General features: G+C 47.5%; 1 protein-coding gene across 2 annotated transcripts in view; it reads left to right on the forward strand.

The window, feature by feature from the left end:
- TSPAN18 (tetraspanin 18) overlaps nucleotides 1–23,124 on the forward strand; it is a 345,609-nt gene that overhangs the window by 209,519 nt on the left and 112,966 nt on the right. For both annotated transcript variants that reach the window (XM_086959612.1, XM_086959613.1), the window contains one exon: nucleotides 8,250–8,378. The gene's annotated coding sequence lies outside the window, so the exon portion shown is untranslated. The remainder of the gene's footprint in view (nucleotides 1–8,249; nucleotides 8,379–23,124) is intronic.

The following is a 23,124-nucleotide window of genomic DNA, read 5'->3' on the forward strand; positions in this document are numbered from 1 at the left end:
GCTCATGTCAATAAAACTGTAGCCATTTGCCATGATCTCATGAGAAATCTGAGAAAAATCCTCCCCCTTCTTCCACAACCAGCTGGAAAACTGTTAGTGCAGAGTACAGTATTACGCAGAACCGATTACTGTAATTCTCTTCAGCTAGGAGCCCAGATTACTATTTTTTTAAAAGACTGTACAGCTGTGTCCACCGTGTATTCCTTGTCTCTCACCAAATAACAGTCCTGTGTATATTCCACGTACACCACAAACTATCAACTCTCTCCACCACCATCATTTAACTCTGTACGTGCCATGTCTGAACACCGATTATCCCTCCACCCTAAATACCATATTGATTACCAGTAAACTCTCTAAAATGTACATAGCACCTCTGTTACTGGTTAATTCACCACTGCATGTAAGACTGTTCCCCCAAATTGGGTCTCCCTCGATATATGCTACTAGCGACAGCTTCTACGAATGTGCACCTTCCACTGGGTGCAGAATTTGAACACAGTAGAAGTTTTCGCTCCATGTCTTCCACATGATAGGACTCGCCTCTGCACCCCCAACGTCTCCACCAGTGTGTAATTTGTAAAAAAAATAATACATTTAAAAAAAGTGTAAGGGCTCTCCCTAGGAGACCACTGCAGCTTGCACCACACATTGCCTCTGCCATGCTGCCAATCATAGTAACAACACAACTACTCACCATTACAATCTCACCAGTGTGACAAGTCTGACTATTTCAGGCCCCCAATGCTGTAGGAATGGCTTGGCCAGCAGGTAATAGTCATTTTTAATATATATTGAATTCATAAACCCCTTGGCCGCGGCGGCAATTCCGCCGCGGCGCTGAAGGGGAGGGGTGGCTGCGCAGCGCCGCCATGCTCGTGACGGAACCACTCTGTCGCGAGCCACGGGCGCGCTGTGCTCATGACAGAGTGGTTCCGTCACAGCCCCGCCCGCTCATTAATTCAGCCGCGCAGGCGCGGAATTGATGAAGCGTGGGTGGAGCGGCCGCGGCGTAATGGAACCACTCGGTCATTAGCACAGCGTGCCCGTAGCTCTTTACGGAGTGGTTCCGTCATAAGCACAGAACGGGTTAATGATCAACTGTTGATGTGGTTATCTCTAAGCCACCTTGTGGCAGATTGTCATAAGTACCAGTGTTGACAATTAAGTGCATGTGCCGAGCACCGGGAACCACCGTCTCAAATTAAGCATTCTTCTCCATCACAAACAAACGTCTTCCTCCATTTCCCACCTCCTCTGCCCACTAGTTACTACCATCTCACCCCCGATGAGAGCCCCTAATGACCTTCAATTAGACCCACTCTATCTTATCATGAAACTACTCCTGGCTTTGTGTATCCCGCCCCAGTATTGGTGATGACTCTCCTCTACAAGGCGCATATGTGTATGTGGGCAGCCAGCACGCTGCCCATGGGTGCCCACAGCACGAATGACTGTGCCATGTATGAGTTGCAGTTCGTCCTGCTGTTGTGGTTCCCTTTATAGCAGGCTGGCATGAAGTGGGGTTGTCCAGTCTGTTCTATATGTGGATGTCACAATCTGTCATGCAGCTTTCGATTATATGACTTGCTGCACAGCTCGTCATTCATAAGGAAATGACAGCCTGTAATGCTGTCTGTCACCCAGATGTCATGCTCTTCTCAAAATAGAATATGAGACTGTTTGTTGTGGCGTTCGTTGCATATGGATGTTACAGAACAAGCTGGAACGGAGACTTCTACACACTGAAAAGCATAAGTTGCCGAAGACAGGGAAGAGGTGTGGCGCTGTGGCCAGGGTGACTGATGCTGGGGATCACGGTTCGATCCCCGGCGGCAGGTTAGCCCAGCATTATGTGACTCTGACCGTTCAACTTCTGCCCCCTACATCAAGTCATTGTAATGACTTGCGTTGTAGTGGTCTGCGATGTAACAATGCAGTTGTTGTAACAACCGAGTTGTAATCGCATGCAATGTAAAGGATGTCCCCCCTCCTACTTGCATCTGAGGCTGGTGACCCTGGTGTGTTGTGAGAGGATGATGTCCTCTCTAAAGGAGTGCAGCAGTCTCGAGCGAGCGCCTCTGGGTATGAGGGGGGCAGGAGAGTGAACAAATATTTCACGCATCTGAGGTGGAGTCCAAGAGACCTCGCATCAGTTTTCTATTTTTGGGGGAAGGCAAATCCCATCTTAGACATTCCCCTCAGACACCTGCCATCTCATTTCACTGATTAGGAAACACTGACAAAGCCCATAGGTCTGGATTTGTTATAGGGCGTGTACAGACACACACAGTGAAAACAGCTGTGAATGAGCATATGTGCCAGCATTGTATGCAAACACGAGATATACAAAATTACAAATAAAAGCGATGAAAGTAAGCTAAATTATATATGGTAGTTCATTCCTTGATTATGCAGGCCCAGCTTGACAGGTAAAAGAATATATGGGTGAACATTTAAGGGTCTCCCTGAAAACTGATCAGAGGTAAGTGGCCATATATCAAGCAGGAGTTGGCAAACCCAAGAGGCCTCGCCTTTATGTGTGAGTGCCAAACTACTTGGTTTACCAGTGGTTGTTTTAAAGAAACTGGTACATCAGACTACATACGTGTGCATATGTTCTAACACATACATGCCCATGGAGCAAGACACACAGCCACAGTGGTCATCTTGCAGACCATTTCAAAATGGCTGCTGTGTGCACACATACGTATGCATGAGTTGCAGCTAATGCATCATGATGCATAAGCCTTCATGATTTTATGACATTCTGAGAATTAGGCATTTCAATAATAAAAGACTTCGACTCCTAAGAGGCCCTTACTAGTGTAGTGTCCTCTGTATAATAACACGCAGACACTACTTTGATTACACAGAGTTTTATTTAGTCCTTCCAATCACTGCCTTGTCCCTACTTTAACTGCCTGAAGCTCGTCCCCTTAGCTCCTCCTGTTCCTGTTCCTCCCCCTAGCTCCACCCCAACCACTAGACTGCATCACGATATTACATCTAGTAATCTACTTGTTTCTGCTGCTTGCAGTTGGGCCAGTTCCAGCTCTTTCAGCCATGATTGACACACAGGGAACTTCGTTTTTGGACTCCCTGCGGCCTCTTTCATCTTCTGTGTCGTGGCGCTGCATCTTCCTCGCTCTGTCGTGTATTTAGAACATTACCATTCCTGTATTACTTGAGCAAGTCAGGTCTGTCTGTGTCCTGTGGTTTCAGGTGTGGGAAAGCCTGGATTCCAGGCATTGCTTAAAATGGAAAAATGGAAGTGCATGCACTCTGTAACAGTGTATCTGCTTGTTTCTGAGAAGTGCTGGGACACTCCAATTAAAAGTATTACAGTTCCCCTGAGAAGTGCTGGTATTCTTACTCTCAAAATAAAAAAGTGTTGGTACTAAGTTCCAGATAGTACAGGCCCATTTAAAGCACTGACTGCCAGGTAGTTCTCAATGTAGCCTTATAGCTCGCTGACGAGGGCTATATCAGCTGTTTAAGGCCCTGAACCCAAATTACAGGCCAGAGCTGCAGGCGAGGGCCCATAATGAGAGAGAGGGCCTTTAACAACCAGGATAGCCCAAGGCAGAAGCGCCATAAGGCTATTAGAGCGTTCCATCCACTGAGGGTAGAAAATTCTAAATTAAAAAAGGGAGAAACAGAAAGACAAACATTGAATGTTGACGCTCCGGGCTTCTACCGGCCATTAAAGGCCCGGCGCTAGTCATTCGTCTTCAATGGAGCGCCCAACATTCCAAGGTTCTACCTGTACTTTGTTCTCGCTGGATCTGAGTTCCATAGTTGTACGACCTGTACCGTGAACGAGTTATGTGGTATGTGAGTAGTATGTGTCTCAGTTCTGTCAGTGTTTGACCCTTTGTTGCACACCAAGGGGCCTGCTGTGAATAGGTTCCCTTTGGTTGAAGACTGTTTAAGTTTGTGGTTTTTCCCGGATGAATAGAGATTCCAGGAGGTTTCAAGCCTTCTTCCTTGCTTACAAATGCCTGTTCCGTCTCAAGGGAGTCTGTCATCTACCTCTAGCCTTGGAAACCCTCTTTTAGTATGGTCTTTCGATCCTAAAAGAACGAGGGCGGGAGCACTGCTGTCCCATCAACAGGTCTCTTGAGATGGCACCACATCAGCTGAAGCAGGGTGGCAGGGCACAGGCGTCGCCTGCTGTCTCATGGCCCTGGCCTGCATGTCCCAAACTTACTTACTAGACAGTCTGATACCTCTAGCACAGCTGCCAACCCTCATAAATGTGTCTCTTTGAACTAGTTGTCTGCAAGTCGCCAGCCTCCTGTTTTTGGTGCTCGTCAGAGGCTATGAAAAGAACCTCCCTCACATAAGAAGTTCTAAGGTATGTTATGAGACTTGCACAGTGCTGGGGACATATTGTGTTGTGCAGTGCTTTGCTAGCGGGTAGAAGCGGTCTTTGCCACTGAGTTCCTTTTCAACTCAGTGGTGTCGGGAGCTAGGGAATACACTGTAGCCGCTCTTACTAGGCAAAGGACCCTCTTTGCAGAAGGAGCAAAGTGGTAAATTTACCCATCTACTGAATGATACTTACTGATTACTGCCAGCATCATGGCATAATACTGCTGGTTCTTAATACCGCCAGTAGTAACAACTTTAGATGGAAAAAATTCTATGGGATTTGTATTTCGGCTGATGGGATATCCATGACCGTTGTGACAGAGCAACCCATCCGCCGAGATCTAAAGGGGACTCCAAGTCTAAAATATGCCTCAAACCAGGACGTTGGACAGTACTCTGTACTGTTTTAGCAGACTTCTGAACTTTAACTAAAGTAAAATTTACATACCAAAAGTTCAGAAAATACTGTTACTCAAATGAATAAAAACTGTGCATACTATTGTATTATACCATAGCTATTTTTTATTAATTTTTATGGTGATCAGATTGAAATTCATAAGTAAAATTGACAGCAGTTTTTTACTACAATATTAGATTTGCCAATTATACATAGATTTTTTATTGCAGTTGATTATTTTTTGTAATGAATAAATGTTTTTGTTAATAAGTGATCTATTTCAAGAATCAATTAGTGTTTTCATAAATCAGTCAACTTGACAAATAAGTTTGCTATTAATATTTTTAAGGTCTTGTTAGGTTTTAGCATCATATGGTTTGAAGGACTAGTTTGAGAAATGATAAGGGCATAGGCAAAGTGGCAGTTGACAAAATATGTGTACTTCTTACAACTATGCCTGTGAAGCAAATTTATCCACGCAAAAAATATTTTATGCACTATTTTCTCAAAAAACTTTTTGTGGGAAAATCCGAATTTTAAAAAGTCTTGTGTGTTTTTTCCCCAGCAAAATACTTTCCACCTACTTTTTTCTTTTGGTTAAGCAAGTTCATGGTCCGAAGGTAGTCAAAGTTTCACCACTACATCAGAGCCTAGAATGAATGTATCAAAATGTACGGATTCTCCCTTATTGTAATAAGATAGTAGTTCTGTATTATATTTTAGAACATTGGAAGGTTGAGAGCTCAATTGAAGACAGTGAAGTGGCTCTGGGCTTCTAATGGCTGGTAGAAGCCTTCAGCTCCAACATTGCAATGTTTGTCTTTGTTTTATTTTAGAACATTTTACCCACAGTGTGTGGAATGTTCTAATAGCCTTATAGCCCTTCTGCCTCAGGTTTTACTGGTTGTTAAAGGCTTTCTCCCTGGTTATAGGCCCTCGCCGGTGGCTTGGGACTATAACTCGATGCCAGGCCTTTAAAATCCGGTATAGCCCACGGTAGCGGGCTATAAGGCTGTAATGTTATATCCAATTGGCAACTACATTCTGAATCACATATTGGCCAGCCACTGTATCGTATAACGAAGGCAGTGCGTAATATGAATGAATTAACGCGTCTATTTGCCTGCGCAACCGTAATCATGTATACGTCTCTCTCATTTGTTATTACCGTTAGACATATATGTAGCTGTTAGTTGTTTTATTGTATGATGCCAAAGGCTTCAAGATCCGTATAGCGCCTTCGGCTGATATGGGCCTGGACACGCCGCCACAGGGCTGTCTGAGCAGCAGTGCCTGCTTGGGTCTGCTAGGGAAGCCTTCTCACCATGTAGAGGCCAACACCCTCCTTGTGGTCAGTGGACAGGGAGGGTCTCTACAAGGCCTGCCAGTACTTTCAGTTTATAGTTTCCTGCTGAGGAGGTAGAATGTTCTTCAGACATCATCACCCTTCTGGGTTTGTTGCCAGTGTTTTAAGGGGAAACAGCTGTGGCTGGTTCCCCTTTCACTTTCTTCTTTTTTTCAGATGCTATATGTTTTAACTCTCTAACTTTCTGTCTTTTTCTATTGTGCTTTCTTTTTTCATGTCTTTTTTTTGGCCTTTGCTTTCTTCCAGAGTTCCATATTTTTGCTTCTATTATCTCCTTCTTTTTATATTTTTGCATTGTTCTATAACTTTTTTTAAGTTCCATATCTTTTCTCCGATTAATCTATTTGTTTTCACTTTTATTTCTTTCCTTCATTCGTTCCAAAGTTTTAGGTCATTCATTTACTAGCTTTAGTTTTTTTCCGTACATAGCTTTCTTTTCTTCTTTAGTTCTTGATGCTTTCCTTTTGTTTTTTCTTGTAAAACAGCTCCTGCCTTTCATATCTTTCTGTACGTTTTCTTCAATCTATAGCTGTCTTTAGGGGATTTTTTACCTACATCTGAAGTTTTTTAAATATATATATATATATATTTCTATCATCTATCTTCCATTCGTACATTTAAATATTATTCATTTTTTTTATATTTCCATATTTTTATTTTCTTTCCTCTGTGCCTCTTTTTCATTCACTATTTAACATCTATTAAATATGTTTCATTTCTTTCCTATCTTTTTTTAAACCCCCATCTCAATGTCTAATATTCTTTCACTATCATTTGTTTGTTCGATATATTTCCTTCATTCGTTACTTTCATTTCATTCCATATCTTACCTTTGTTTAATACCTTTCCTTTCATTAAATATCCTACATGTTTAATAAGTATTTAATTTGTTTCATATCTTTACTTCCGTTCACACCTATCAATATCTTTCATGTTTTCCTTATCTTTTATTAGCTCCATATCTTTCCCCTTTTCATATTGTTCTATGTGTTTTGCTTCTAGCTATATCATTGCTTTCTTTGATCGCTTGTTTTCAGTTGTATTGTTGTTATTCCATGTCTTTTGCCTCCTCTCGCCAGACTTCCTTCATTTCTAATATCTAACCATTTTTATATTTTTCCATTTGTTCTGTGTCTGTAACTTCCTCCATTTGCCTATATTCTTCCATCTTTACATTTGCATACTTTCTTCCGTATCTTTCTTCTTCCAGTGTCCGCCTCTTTACCTGCTTTGATCTCTCCATGTGCACGTAGGTTTGTGAAATTCTATTGCTAAATCAACTAGACTACAGTCATGAACAACAGAAAATAATTCACCCCATGCACATACTTGTCTTGAACTGTTCAATAGTGTTCTAAACGGTGATGAAAAATCCTTTAATTACATTAAATTGCTTTCTGAACCAGCTAGCTCGGCTTATAGGCAGGTGTTCATATATTTGACAGATTAGTAAGAACTTCATATGTATATTTTACACCTTATTCGTTTAAGCATAAGAGAAATTACATAGGGTAATTCTAAATGTTTGACTTTCTAGAGGATTGCATTCTTTCTTACTGATCCAATTAATTTTTATTTTTTATTTTTATTCAGCCTGACAACTCTGATTAGTTTTCATTTAGCACAGCGTCATATTAGATGTCCTGATGATGACCCAACAATATGTGAGCCACACGGGTTGAAACACTACCAACAACCCAAAGTGGATTAAAGAAACTGACACATTTTGCCAGTAATCTGAATTTTGGAATCTGCTGTTATTTTCTTTATTCCATCCTCACCACTTGTCTGAATCTACACATAGCTTGGAAACTGTTTGTCATCCTCCGCTGTGCCTCACTGTCTGCACCAATTCACCATTGGAATGGAGGTTGTTGCACGTTTTCTTTTCTTTTGAATCAGTAAAAACGTATTCTGAATAGCTATCATCATCCTGGTGTAAGTAGCTTCGTTATTTGGGGTGTCTCCCTATCCAGGTAGTAGATTATTAAATTAAACCATCAATTACGTTTACAAAATAGTTTACGTTTAAAAAAAAAATACGCCTGTGAATTATATTTAATAAACCATTGTTATTATGTAACAAATATCCCTTGTATTGTTTTTCAGGTGTCGGCTCGTTTGTGTCCATCCGGCGCTCTGGCGGATGCCTAGTGGTGCGGCCTGGTGTCCATCTAACAGCACCTCGATCTGCTAAAGAAGGCAATCTCTTGGAATAATCAGTGCAAGAGACACCAGGTAAGCTAGTCTCACCAGAAACAAATGAGATTAAACTAGCCGGTGGGCCAAGGTAAACCAGACCACACTGGTTATGTATGAGATTCAACTAGCAAGTGGGCCAAGGTAAACCAGACCACACTGGTTATGTATGAGATTCAACTAGCAAGTGGGCCAAGGTAAACCAGACCACACTGGTTATGTATGAGATTCAACTAGCAAGTGGGCCAAGGTAAACCAGGCCACACTGGTTATGTATGAGATTCAACTAGCAAGTGGGCCAAGGTAAACCAGACCACACTGGTTATGTATGAGATTCAACTAGCAAGTGGGCCAAGGTAAACCAGGCCACACTGGTTATGTATGAGATTCAACTAGCAAGTGGGCCAAGGTAAACCAGACCACACTGGTTATGTATGAGATTCAACTAGCAAGTGGGCCAAGGTAAACCAGACCACACTGGTTATGTATGAGATTCAACTAGCAGGTGGGCCAAGGTAAAGTACTCCACGAATGTAGGAGATGAAGCCAGCAGGATTCCGCCAGTTACCGCTTCATGACCTGAGCCAATGAATAAATTAATGAATTAGCGTGGATATCGTCTGCAACCGAAAATCTCGCGGGTTGAGAGAGATGTCATTTAGTGGCTCCAGATTTTTCAAAGATATTTTAATTAAAGTTTTGCAACATACATCTGAGATAGTAGCAGTGTAGCTTCCCGCACAGGGGAGCACAGTATTGCAGCAATAGTATAAAAGCCATAAGGGGTGCAGTACCCGCATCAATCGAGCTCCACCCTTATAGAGTGATCCGAATAGAGGATACAGTTTCGTAACAATATGGAGCCTGCAATAAGTCCTTTCTGATTCAAGGTGAGGGCGAGCGTTTTCACCGGTTGGCAACTTCCCTCTACAACAACAATCTCTTCATGGCTCAAACTTGACGCATATGACATGGAAGATGCATTATTCATATGACAATGTATCTCGGATGTAATAAAATCTTTAAAAAAAGACAAAATAACTGCCCCTTAGACCCCCCCGTGGTGGCAGCAGCAATCATAGAGTGAAGAAATCACATGACATTAGAACTCTATTCAGAATTGACAGAGGTGAAGAGCTCTTACGGAGGCAGGATATACAGCAGATGGAAGGCCTCGCGATAGCTAGGTGACCAGAGGTCCCCACTTAATTTCAAAATTCTTATAGTTGTTTCTGTAGATGTCGGACATACGTTCGAGGCTCAGCAATTTCCACAGGCAAGAGCGCCAGAGAGAAATGGCCGGGGCCTCCTTTCTCTTCCAGGCAGCCGCCAAAGTCATTTTAGCTGCCCCAATACTGAGCCACATGATCGTTTTATCTGCTCGGGTCTGGTGTTCTAGGGAGGGGTCGCGTAGTCCCAGAAGGACGCCTGCCATGGTAGTGGGGATGGGATATCCCAGTTTGGCTTTTATGTGTGCTAGAATCTCCTCCCAAAAGGGGCGGATGGTCGGGCAGTCCCACCATATGTGTTGAAAGTCTTCTAATAACCCAGATCTCCTCCAACACCTGTCAGGGATGGCGAGAAAGATTTGTCGTAACTTGGCGGGTGTAGGGTACCAATTCATCATGGTCTTCAAATGTGCTTCACTAAGCTCTGTAGGACAATGTATCATATCTTCCCACATAGACATACATCGCTGGCGCGGAGCCAGAACAGTTTTAAACAGGAAACCATATAGAAATGAAATCACCTCCTTCATAAAGGTGGTCTTGGTAAGAAAGGCTTCAAACTTTGTGAGGGATCGGGTGGCAGTATCTCGTACAGAAGGATCACGGGCCCAGTGCATCAATAGGGTATAGCGATATCTTTCTGTGTGTCCTACGTCATAGTCACGTTTACAATTGTCTAAAGTAAGAGGATCAAAGTTCTGGAATAGGTGTGTCAGCCCCAAGCACCCTCCCTCCCGCCAAGCATCAGAGGGCCCCTCATGTAGAGCCGGGGGAATGCAGGGCTGGAGTGAATCGCTGTGAAGGGGGAGGGGAACGAAGTCCACCTATCGTCGCCCGAGACAGAGTCAAATACTTTGAGGGTAGTGCGTGTGGGCGTGCCAATGTATGTGTTTTCAGGCCTATCTTGTCTAGGGCGCCAGACCGAATCCCAGATCGTCCTACCCGCCACACCGCGGTCCATGTGCAACCAATGCTTCTCAGATTCCTGTTGCGACCACTCAACTAAGACTCTTAATTGTGCAGCTTGATAGCGTAGTTGAATATCTGGAAGCCCAACTCCTCCTTGTTTGCGGGAGCGGCGTAGTAAAGAGTAAGAGAAGCTTGCACGTCCTCCATGCCGAATAAAGTGTAGAATCATGGTCTTCACCTTTCGGAAAAAAACACCCTCCAGCTCAAAAGGGAAGGCTTGAAACAAGTAGAGGAGCTTAGGCAGGAGAGTCGTGGCTCCAGCTTTCATCACCCGCACCCCTCACCCGACTCCCCAAGTCGTGGTTCCATCTTGATCAAATTCCAGAAGATGAACAAGTGTGTAACTTTGAGCCCAGCCCCTTGAGGGGGTGGCACTCTGGCCCACCCTATGGGTTCATGTCTGTGAATCATGAATGCACCAGAGAGCTGGAGTGTGAGAAACGGCTTTGCCAAACGTAATGTGGGGTAGAAGGTCACTCTGTGCAATCCGCGGGGTGCATGTACCTAGGAGCACGTGATCTCCAGCCCTTTGAGCTCACATGCCATTTGAAGTTGTAAAAGACCTCCGTCACGGAGCCTGAACCCAGCAGACTTCTTACCGTTATCATTAGGTGATGTTTGTAAGGGGCAGCGTCTGCCAATGGTGCCCAGTGCTGCTGGAGGAGAGTCCGGGCAGGATGAGGTGTCCCTGACCATGTGTAGGCCTGGTGCCCATGTCCCAGCAGAGCCTGGACAGGTGTCCCTGCCACCGTCAGGGTCTCATTCAGCATGCACAGAGTTTGTTACGAGTAATCCGGACCCCCTTGAGGGCACATATTTCATCTATAACTGTGCGGCCAATAAAAATCAAATGAGCCATTGAAGTTATTGTGCTAGCAGCAGAGACTCATGTGCCAAGGGGCTGTGCCAGTAGCAATGCCCCAAGTGCAAGTGCCCCAAGGGCAGGTGACATTGGCAATAGTGGAGTGGTGTGGCTCACTGGTTAGAGGCGGCAGACCCGGAAGCAGAGAATGGGCCGGGGCCAGGGTTCAATTCCCGACGCGGCAGGGTCGTGAACCAGGGGTCAGCGGACTCGATAATTCTCGCCTCGGTGCCTACTCTAACCAGGGATCACACTCGGCATCTCTGGGCAATAGCTTGCCTCATCTCCACAACGGCCCCCCACATACGCCGGGGATGCCTGGTTTCACCTTGGAGATACCCACGAGGGAGCATCTCACAGTGAAAGCCAGGACTCGTTTCCCAGCGGTCTACAGCGCCAGGACGCCTCCGGGTAGCAGTGCGCTTTACAAGACATACACATTTAAATTTACATTTACAATACCCCAAGTGCCAGTGCCCCAAGGGCAGGTGCCAGTCAGTGGCAATGCCCCAAGTACCAGTGCAGTTGTATACCACAAGGATTGGCGCCAATCACAACCCCCTAATGCCACCAGCAATGCCCCAAGTGCAGGTGCGGTCGAAATGTTCTAAGTTCCAGTGCAGTTGCAACGACCCGAGTGACAGTTCAGTTATAATGTCTCAAGTATCATTGCCAGTGGCAACGCCCCAAGTCAGGGGTGCTACAGGGTGTCCAAGTGCCAGCAGCAATGCCCCAAAAACCTGCAGCGGTGCCCCAAAGAGCCCTTAGCGATGCCTCAAATCCGTGTGTGTTTAATCATTCGACAATACACCTTATGCCAGGCACCATTGCCCCAAAACTTATTGTGCCAGTACTAATGCCCTCAACAGGTGACGGGCAAAATCCTGCCACTATACGGTTTTGGCACCAGTGACAATCTGAAGTCACCTAATTCAGGACTCAAACCTTCGCCCTTCAACCATTAATCTGACATCAAACACAGTCCAGGGCCAGCAATATTGGCTCCAGCACTGGGAGCACAGGGCATTAATGAAGCTTCAAGGTGCTCAGCTGTCGTTATAGGACCAAGTGGTGCCCGTCATCCCAGTGAAATCACCTGCTAGATGGCGCAGAGAGCGAGAGAAGCGTACCAATCGAAGGTGTCAGAGGAGAGGAGGGCAGCACTCATGCTATGGAGTGATAAAGCTCCTGATAAACAGCTACAAGTTCCTTTCTAAGCACTATCGTGCAGATGCAGAGGCTGACACCAATCATGTCCTCACAGAGAGAGGAAAACCAAGCAGGTCAAGGGACCCAGAACAAGCCAGTAGGCTGTAGTGGCATGTACGCAGTGAGAGTGGGCACCCCTGGCAGTGACGCAAGGGGTACTCACAGCAACTTGAGATCGTGGCTAGATGCCGACAAAGAGCTTGTTGCATTGGCAATGCATTTACACAGCGCGTATCACACTGACGCAGTGCTGAAGTGCATTTACGAATGAGTAGCACACTAGTCTGTCAGTGTACGTGGTGGGAGAGGGCGTGGCTGTCATGTGGCCTACGTGGGAAGTATTTAGATGTCATAGTTGGAGACCAGAGTTGAGCCTTCTTCCACTTGTTGTTGCTAAACATTGGTGAGTAAAGAAGTGAGAGTTTACGTGAGTTCTTGTGTTTTGAAATCTGCGCAGTTCCCTCTGTAGGACTGTTTGGTGATGGCCAATCGGCTGCTGCTGTTTTCTTGTCAGTCATGTAAAGTAAAAACTACAAGCCTCACTCCAGGGCTTGATTTGAGCCGGTGGTTTCCAGTGCTCACCACTTAATTCTCAATACCAGCACCATTACACTCTGCCCCACGGTGGCGCTCTTTGTATTATTTAGAGATCAGAACTTCACCCATTGTTTATTAATTCAATACACATTAACAGTGACTACTATCTGCTGCCCAAGCCATCTTTATAGCTTCCAGGGCCTGAAGTAGTGTGAATTGTGGCGCTTGTTGGAGTGTGGTGGTTGGTAGTTGTGTTTGTACTGTCATTAGCAGCGCTGGCGGGGGCTATGGGTGGCGTGAGCTGCAGTGGCCTCCTGATTAGGACCCTGACACTTATTTGGATACAAATTAAGCACTGCCTCCCTCATGTGACAGGTAGCGTGAACCTAATCAAAAGCACTGTACAGGGTCAACGACAGGCATCACTGTGACGAGTAACAGGAGAGGAAGCCGGGCGGTGGACGGGTAATGTATTGTGATGTAGTGTTCTTTGAAGGGGGGGGGCGCCTTCAACTCTTCCCTACATTGGAGCAGCGTTGGGCCCCAGCGCGCAACACCCATTGGGCTCAAAGGGCTTCCGCTCGGGCTCAGACAGCTTCCCGGGCACACACACAGCCGCACCGGAGTACTTCACTGGTCTTTAAAAGACTATTTACTTGCTAACCAGGCTTTGTTGTGTTTTCACCCCTTCTTACAGCCTCTGCATCTCCACTCTGCATATTGCTGGAAGAATCAGACCCCCCTGAAATTTTTAGTATCCCGCCCTGAAATTTGACTCTAGTTGTGCCTCGGGTAGGGGCGGTGCTGATGGATACAGGGTAGTTGTTCTTGGGTGCATAGATGGACAGGGCCTGTCGTCTTGTTGTTTCTTTCTTTTTTAGTCAAGTCAAGTCAAGTCAGAACATTTATATAGCGCACTACATACCCAGAGGGTTTCAAGGCGCTTAGGAAGGGGAGGTGGATTATTTGTCAAATATCCACGTTTTAAGCTGCTTTCTGAACGCTAGGTGATTCTGGGTGAGGCGAAGGTGAGCGGGGAGTGAGTTCCATGTTTTGGCAGCCAGGTATGAGAAGGATCTGCCTCCCATGGTGGTCTTGTTGATGCGAGGTACAGTGGCGAAGGCTTGGCTGGAAGAGCGGAGATGGCGGGAGGGGGTGTAGAAGGACAGTCGAGAGTTGAGGCAATCTGGTCCGATGTCGTAGAGTGATTTGTGTGCGTGGGTAAGCAGTCGGAAAGTGATCCTCTTATTGACGGGTAGCCAGTGGAGGTCTTTAAGGTGATCGGAGATGTGTTCGTTGCGTGGGATGTCTAATATGAGCCTGGCTGAGGCGTTTTGGATTCGTTGAAGTTTCTTCTGGAGTTTCGCGGTGGTACCTGCGTAGAGGGTGTTTCCGTAGTCCAGTCGGCTCGTGACTAGAGCGTGGGTGACTGTTTTCCTTGTTTCGGGGGGGATCCAGCGAAATGTTTTTCTGAGCATGCGAAGAATGTTAAAGCAGGAAGAGGATACGGCGTTGACTTGTCTGTTCATTGAGAGTGAAGAGTCCAGGATGACGCCCAGGTTTCGTGCGTGGTCTGTCGGGATGGGTGCATTTCCGAGGGCTTCCGGCCACCAGGAGTCGTCCCATGCAGAGGGGGATTTACCTAAGATGAGGACTTCTGTTTTGTCTGAGTTCAGTTTCAGACGGCTTTGTTTCATCCATTCGGCGACTTCTTTCATTCCTTCGTGTAGGTTAGTTTTAGCGGTGCTGGGGTCCTTGGTGAGAGATAGGATCAGTTGAGTGTCATCCGCGTAAGAGATGATGTTGAGGTTGTGTTGGCGGGCGATGGCCGCGAGGGGGCTCATGTATACGTTGAAGAGGGTGGGACTGAGTGAGGATCCTTGTGGTACGCCGCAGGTGATTTCGGAGGCCTCGGACTTGAATGGTGGGAGGCGGACTCTCTGGGTTCTTCCGGTGAGGAACGAGGTGATCCATTCCAGTGCCTTACCTTGGATTCCGATGTTTCTGAGGCGTTGTAAAAGGGTGCTGTGGCAGACTGTGTCGAAGGCTGCAGAGAGGTCGAGGAGGATGAGGGCGACTGTGTCTCCATTGTCCAGTAGAGTTCGAATGTCGTCTGTAGCTGCGATGAGGGCGGTCTCAGTGCTGTGTTTGGCTCGGAAGCCAGATTGTGAGGGGTCGAGTGATTTGTTGTCTTCGAGGAAGGCGGCGAGCTGGTTGTTGACAGCTTTCTCGATGACTTTGGCCGGGAATGGAAGAAGCGAGATGGGGCGGTAGTTTTTGTGTTCGGTGGGGTCTGCTGTTGGTTTTTTCAGAAGGGCGGTGAGTTCAGCGTGTTTCCAATCTTCTGGGAAGGTAGCGGAATTGAAGGAGCAGTTGATGACGTCTCGGAGGTGCGGAGCTATGACGGAGTCTGCTTTGTTGAAGATGTGGTGGGGGCAAGGGTCTGTGGGGGATCCTGAGTGGATGGAGTTCATCAGGCGGATGGTGTCCTCAGTGGAGATTGGGTTCCAGGCGTTAAGGGTGTTAACGGGGGGAAGATGGTCAGTTGATGGTGGGGTGGGTTGGCTTCCGGGTTGGTTGTCGAAGCTGTTGTGGATGTCTGCAATCTTGTTGTGGAAGAATGAGGCTAGGGAGTCGCAGAGGGCTTGAGAGGGGGTGATGTCGTTGGAGTTGGCCGAGGGGTTGGAAAATTCCTTGACGATGTTGAAAAGTTCCTTGCTGTTGTGGGCGTTGTTGTCAAGTCGATCTTTGAATGCTGTTTTCTTGGCTTTTCGGATCAGTTGGTGGTGAGTACGGATGGCGCTTTTGAAGGCGTCCTTGTTGCTGGAGGATGGGTCTTTTTTCCAGGCCTTTTCAAGGGAGCGGCACAGTTTCTTGGATTTCTTGAGGTCGTCGTTGAACCAAGAGGCCTTCTTGATGCCAAGTTTGTGTTGACGTTTTTTCAGTGGTGCTAAGGTGTCGGCGGTGTTGGATAACCAAAGGGTGAGGTTGGAGGCGGCTTCGTTGGCATTAGAAGAGAGGGCTGGGGAGGTTTGAAGGAGTGATGTGGAGATCTGCTCTGTGGTGATTTTGTTCCAGTTTCTTTGTAGAGTTGGTTGGAGGTGGATGATGGGTTTCGACTTGTTGTAGGTGAAGTGAACGCAGCTGTGGTCGGTCCAGAGGAGATCTGTGGTGTGGCTGAAGGAGACATGGTTGCTGGAGGTGAAGATGGGGTCGAGAGTGTGACCTGCGATGTGTGTGGGGGAAGAGACCAGTTGTTTAAGTCCGAGGTTGGCGAGGTTGTCTAAGAGGGTGGCGGTGTTGCGGTCGTTGTTCTTTTCAAGGTGGAAGTTGAGGTCTCCCAGAAGGATGTAGTCTTTGGAGGGGAGTGCGTGTGGGGTGATGAAGTCCGTGATGTCTTCACTGAATTTTGCGCGTGGTCCTGGTGGTCTGTAGAGGAGGGTGCCTCTGAGTGTGGTCGTGGGGTCGATGTGGATCTGGAAGTGAAGGTGTTCGGAGTTATCGAGGTTGGCGTCGGAGCTGGTAGAGATGCGGATGGATTTCTTATGGACGATAGCGATTCCTCCTCCTGTATGGTCGGTGCGGTCCTTGCGAGTGATCTTATATTCTTCAGGGATAGCGATGGCGATGTCAGGGGCGGAGGAAGCGTTCATCCATGTTTCCGTTAGGAAGGCGACGTCAGGAGAGATGGTGTCTAGTAGGTTCCAAAGGTCAATGGCGTGCCTGTGGACCGAGCGGGTGTTGAGAAGGATGCATTCTAGGTGGTTGGGGTCGGGAATTTGTGTTGTGGTCGCAGCGGAGATGTTGTCGGTGCCGCTGAATTTGCAGGATAGGCAGGAGAACGGTCCATGGGAGCGGCTTGGACGCAGTTGGGGGAGCGGCCGGGGTTAAGGGCTAGGAGGGTGGCAGCGTCATAGGTAACGCGGGGGGGCTGGGCAGCGTGAGGGGCAGGGGGTCTGGCGCTGGGCGCGGTCCAGGCGCGGACGGGCGTAGACGGGCTTACCTTTGGCGCACCTTCGGCGTGTCCGAAGCGCGTGGACGCTGCGCGTGGAGGCATTATCCATAAATGGATGTTGGAGGGGGCGGAGCGTGAGAGGGGCAGCAGCTGGGAGGCGGTAGCGGGGAGGAGGGGCGGTCCAGGAAACTACAACAAGCAAAATGGAGGGTGATAGTGAAAGTGAGGCAGGGGCAGCAAATGGACCAGCAGGTCGTGTAGCAAACACAGCGTCAGCAAGGTACAGCGCTAATAATAAAAATCGGGCGTCTAAGCACACAAGCACAGCGTTAGTTAAAAACGGGCGCTTAAGCACACAAGCACAGCGCTAGTTAAAACGGGCGCTTAAGGGCTACAGGCACAGCGCAAATCACAGAGCACAATCTTAATACAGCGTCACCACAAAGTACAGCGCTAGTCACCCAAATTCGATCTGCGGCGTCCACAGTGCGTGAGACCAGCGAGGGAGGGAGGGAGGGAGGGAGCGACCGTTCCGGAGCAAGTTCAGTCTGTGGTCCCTGGCTGCTGGTGTGCCGAGAGCCGCCCGGGAAGGTGAGCCTGTCTGCAAGGAACATGGGGGTGCTGGTTGTAATGGCTTTGTGAATTATGTGGCTGGCTTTAATCGTCTTGTACAGTATGTGGCTGGTGGTAATGGCTCTGTGAATTATGCGGCTGGCTGTAATTGTCTTGAACAGTATGTGGCTGGTGGTAAAGGCTCTGTGAATTATGCGGCTGGTTTTAATCATTTTGTAAATAATGCTGCTGGTTTAAAGGTGTTGCCTGGGGACACAGTGTACCAGTGGTGTTCCATCAGGATGGATGGCTCTACTTGCTTATTCTGGTATTCACACCAGGGAAAAATGGTGACATTTTTACAGATAATAAGTCTTCCTTTGTTTGTAAAAATGAACTTTTTTCTGTATTTACTGTTGCTTTTTTACTGCATACCCCTGTCGAATTCTTTTCTTTATTGTTGTAAAGGCACGGCTTGTATTTCATGGGAATATTCTATATTCACACGGCCCATGGGGTTGCCTTAAGTGCTCTGCCTTCTATGCTTTATGGGAAAGAAGGGACTGTGGGGACGGGGTACAGGCGGGTCTGGAGAGAGGGACTATTTTTGTTCACGGTCTGAATGTGTTCTTTTGGGGGTGGCTCCAGTTTCCCGGTGAGCTGTAAATGTTATGTTATGTTAGGTATTTTTGTAAAGCACTCGCTTGTCCGAAAGGGCGTCATGGCGCATTTTTCATTTGATTGGTGATTCTGCCTTTGACCTTGAGCTTGTGAGTGACCCTGGTGCTGAAGCTGGGCGTGTTTTGATGGGTTCACCAATGCACCACACCAGTGGGTGGGTAGTCTCAAAGGTGTGGGTGGCCTAGAATATCTCCTTGAAGGCACCGACCCGCTCCACCCTCTTACCATGGCAAACACATACAATGTGATGACTGTGATAGGCCTCCTGCCTCTTCACTCTGCCCTCTATGGTCTGCGCCTTTCCTATCCCTGCTCAAAGATTGTAGTAAAATACTTTGTGAGTACACAGTGCTTAATTTGAGCCAGTGGCTCCCGGTGCTTGGCACCAGCACTAAATTGTCGACCCTAGTACTTATGACAGCCTTCCACATGGTGGCGCTGTCTGCTGAATTTCGAGATGAACAGACTAACCGTTATGTATTCATTCAATATACATTAGAAGACCTATACCTGCCCCCAAGCCATTCTCATAGATTTGGGGGCCTGGAATAGTTTGAAATGACTCACTGGGGGGTGAATGAGGTTACTACTAGTAGATGTGGTACTGTCCTTGGCAGCGCTGGCAGGGGCAATGGGTTGTGCAATTTGCAGCAGCGGCCTCCTGACAAGGGCCCTGGCACTAATGTTTGACAAATTAAGCACTGAATTCACATCTACAGCTAGAATTTTACAGTGCCTTTTCGCACACTAAAAATGTTCCACTAAACCCGGCCAGCGGGCCAGGCGCCGGGACACGCCCAGAAAAGTGTTCGTGATGACCCCGCTCATAGTTCAGATCAGAAATAGGGCCCTGCCTCCTCACTTGCATCATGTACCGAGCATTGGGCGGCAGCCATGTGCCTGGCCCTTTAAGAGCAGAAGGGGGTTGGGGGGCTGCCAAAGCGTACAGAGTCATCCCAGTTACTCAAAAGTGCCATAAGGATTTCATTGGAGCCCACACCCTGAGTTTCCAGACTCTTCACCAAGGAAAGGTCACGTTGAACATGTAAATGTAAATGTACATGTATTTATATAGCGCAAATCACCAACCGAGGTCGGTATCTAAGCGCTTGCTTAGGGAACCCGTCCTGGTATTCCCCTGTGAGATAACCCCGGCAGGGTATCCACAAGGTGAAAGCCAGGCATCCCGCCGCGAGGGGCCCGTTGTGGAGATTAAGCAAGCTATTGCCCAGAGTCGCAGAGTGTGAACCCGTGAGCCGAGAAGGCACCGGAGCGAGAATTATCGAGTCCGTGGAATTTTTGAGCCCAAGACCCGCCGAGGCGGGGAATTGAACCCTGGTCCAGGGCCGATCTCAGCTTCCGGGTCTGCCGCCTCTAACCCCTGAGCCACACTTCTCCACTGGCAGGCGTGCAGCTACCCCCCCTCCCGTCGGCCCCTGTAGCCCATTCGTTGGAATGACATCTCAATTAAATAGCACGCTGCTTTCACAGCATCAGTGATACACATGTCCTTGCCCATGTGGTGAACTTGTGTAGCACCGCATCGCCATCAGAACGCTTCAAAGCGCTGCAGGGATTATTAGAAGAGAGTCGGAGACAAAGTAGAACAGAGTAGTGAGGGAAGGATGAGTAACTAAGTTTATTTGCATAGTTAATAAAAACCATTGCAATACAAAAACATCAAGGTTTAAAAGCAATTCTGCGTACAATGTAAAAAAAAATCATAGTGTGCATCTTTTATCTTTTTAAAATCATTTCTAAAAATGTATAATTTTAAACGTCCATAAATAGAAATGCTGTAGTGTTAGGATGCTATCCTATAATAAATTATGAATCTGGTGCTGACAATTTCTTTTCCACCGCCCTCATGAACTTCACCAGGCTACAGTTCAGCTGTGGGTCATTAAGTGCAAAGCAGGCAAGAACTGCTTGTCTACGTGAGCGTTACTCACTCTGATTAAAATGGCGTTTTCACAAACGCTGTCGTTCTTCCCATAGTTCATTACAAGAACATAACAGATGCAGCAGATCCTCTGGCGCTGAACCGCATAGACGGCAGGAGGAGCCGGTCTTATCCTTCAGCCAATGTGGAAAATGCTGAATACAGGGTAACAAGCCCAATCTGTACTTCAAAAACTTCATTTTAGTAGTTTTAGCATAGCCCAAGTCAAGATAAATCTGTGGTGCTGGTGTGGAGTACGTGTTCAGGGTCATCCCGCCATGTGACCTTTTCGAGAGGGATGCCTTGCCCCCGACCCATGAAAGGTGTTTAATTGTTTCCTTACCAGTTTTTTAAGCGTTGAGAGGTTTGTATCCCAGAGTTGATTTAGGCTGGTATTTGCCAGACTGCTTTTGAGGTATTTAGCAGCTGGTGAGGCTGAGTGTTGCTGTAACTCCTTCCATAGATATTTGTTTAGAGTTCCTTTTTGGGATTTCCGGACTTTGTCCCAGGTAGTTATGTACACGCCCTGTCTTGCCAAGAACTGTTTCTGAACACCAAACTCTAGCCTGGTTTGTGCCGGTGAAGTTTGTTTGGGCAGACCAAGAATAATCCTGTAGGCAGCTATGACTGTGTTGTCAAGAGTGTTCGCATCTCTTCCTCTCTGTACTTCACTACCATAAACAATTGTGGCAGAAGTTTGGCTCGTATCACTGGAGCCTGAGGCAGGAGCGACGGACCAGTTAGTTACTGTTCAGTGTTTTCAGAGAGATTGCTTAGGAAAGACCTTTGCCTCTAACACTACTTCTCTGTACAGTGAAGAGACGCCTTTATCAATTTTTAGGTCTCGCCTGTCGATGCGCATGCGCATCGAGCAAGCGAGACTATAGGGGCTCATCCACACTTTATCTAACTGCAAGGAATCGTGGCGATTCCTTGCAGTGCCCGTGACTTTTAAGGTCAATGCGCATGCGCATTAAGCTTATGCGCATGCGCATTGACCTTAAAAGTCACGGGCGCGTGCACGTCCGTGTTTGTTTACCCTTGCCTACTCTCTCTCTCCCCTCTCCGCCCCCGTTCCGCCCCCTCCCCTTCCCGCCGTGTCGCATTTCTCCTCCCCCCTCCCCTCTCTTCCCTCCGGCTTTTTTTTTTGCTTTGTTTATTTTACCCGCCGTGTCTCCGATCCTTTCGCTCTCCTCCCCCCTCCTCCTCCCCTCCCATGCCTGCCTGCCTCCCCTCCCATGCCTGCCTGACTAAGTCCCCTGAACTGATATATTTCAAGTCTTTTGTAGATGCAAACACACATCAGCCCAGTCAACGAGTTTCGCCTGCCTCACCCCTCCTCAGCGGCGGCATCTATAAACCCCGTGGTTGCGTGTGTCGGTGTTTGTGCTTTGTAATGCAAACTCGTGGTTTGTAGGTAATTGTAATGTATTCTTCGCTTGAATTCGGAGTTTCTAAGCTGAGGAATGAGCACACGGTGTACACTCCCTTCCCTTCTAAACCGGGGCCCTCCCTCCTTTTCACTCAACCTCTCAATGTTTATTTTTCTTCTCATTGGAAAAGAATGTCTCTCACCACAGTCTGAGTGGGAGAGGAGACCCCACCCTGACTTAAGACCCTGGCTCCGTAGCATGCCTCCGTGCCCCACCTCTCTCCAGCCCCCTACCCTTCACGCCCAGCCCTGCGAGGTGGCGCCCCGCCATGGCTGCGCCTCCATCTGGTACTTGGCCCACCTCAGTCAATGCATGCGAGCTGCAGGGTCCGTGCTACGTACTCTCGGGCCCCTCGCCAACAGCCCTAGGTGCATACTCTGTCTCGGCTTCTCTCTCTCTCCATCAGACCTCTGTACTGCACACCGGGCCTCCAATGCCCCGCATAGCTGACAAGTGCCTCGATGCCACGCCTTACACCTTTAACCAGCATTGGCTTTTTATGCAACTTAACATTGCAACTTGAAGTGGGAGATTTTCTTTTAATATGGTAAACGGCGCCTCAGAAACAGAACGCAAAGCGCTGCTGGAACAAATCCAAGACCGATTGAAATTGCCACACATGGTATGGAGCCATTTTGGAACCATGCCAGGCCAGCTCTACCTCTCCACCGCACTGCCTGCATGCGGACTCTTCTCCTGCCCAGTGAGGCGCAGGCAGTCCCCCTTCCTCGACTGCCTGTCCCCTCCCTCTCTACAGGCCCGGTGAGGTGTGCACTCAGCTGCGACTGACTCCATTCTGCACCAGCTCTGGGAGGTACAGGGCCCGCCTACATGTCCCCGCTCCTCCTCTACCCCAGGCCACGGAGGTACAGGGAGCGCCTAGACGCCCCTCCTCTCCATCTACTCCAGCTCTCGAAGGAGTACACCCCGCCTCCTACCAACTTTGATTCTGGGCCAGTGCCAAACTTGGCCATTTTTTTCTTTAACATTTTCAGTCAGAAGACAAGAGTTCTCTGTGAGCCGGAACCTCGTCGATCCAACGAACTCGGGGAATAAGTTTCACACAAGCCCGCTGTGCACATGTAGCTGCATTTCCTAGCGTTTCAGAGTTGGCACTGTTTGTTTAATTCAACATCAAGCTTTGTATGGAGGGTTTAATTGTGTATTTTTCATAGTTGTAAAATCCTACATGCTTACAAGGCTAAGGGTATCCGGTTTGATTTCGTGATTTTTTTAAACGTTGGGCTTGTTTAACTCCATTTCACTCACCCTCACTCACCCTCACTCACCCTCACTCACCCTCACTCACCCTCACTCACCCTCACACAGTGCAATAGGTCTCGCAGGATTTTTAGTTAAAGCTTTTACATTTGCTTATTGCTTTTTTGATTTGTAATTCTTTTGCATTGCCTACAA

This window comes from Lissotriton vulgaris, chromosome 2_2 (genome assembly GCF_964263255.1).
Source record: "Lissotriton vulgaris chromosome 2_2, aLisVul1.2, whole genome shotgun sequence".
NCBI classification, from domain to species: domain Eukaryota; kingdom Metazoa; phylum Chordata; class Amphibia; order Caudata; family Salamandridae; genus Lissotriton; species Lissotriton vulgaris.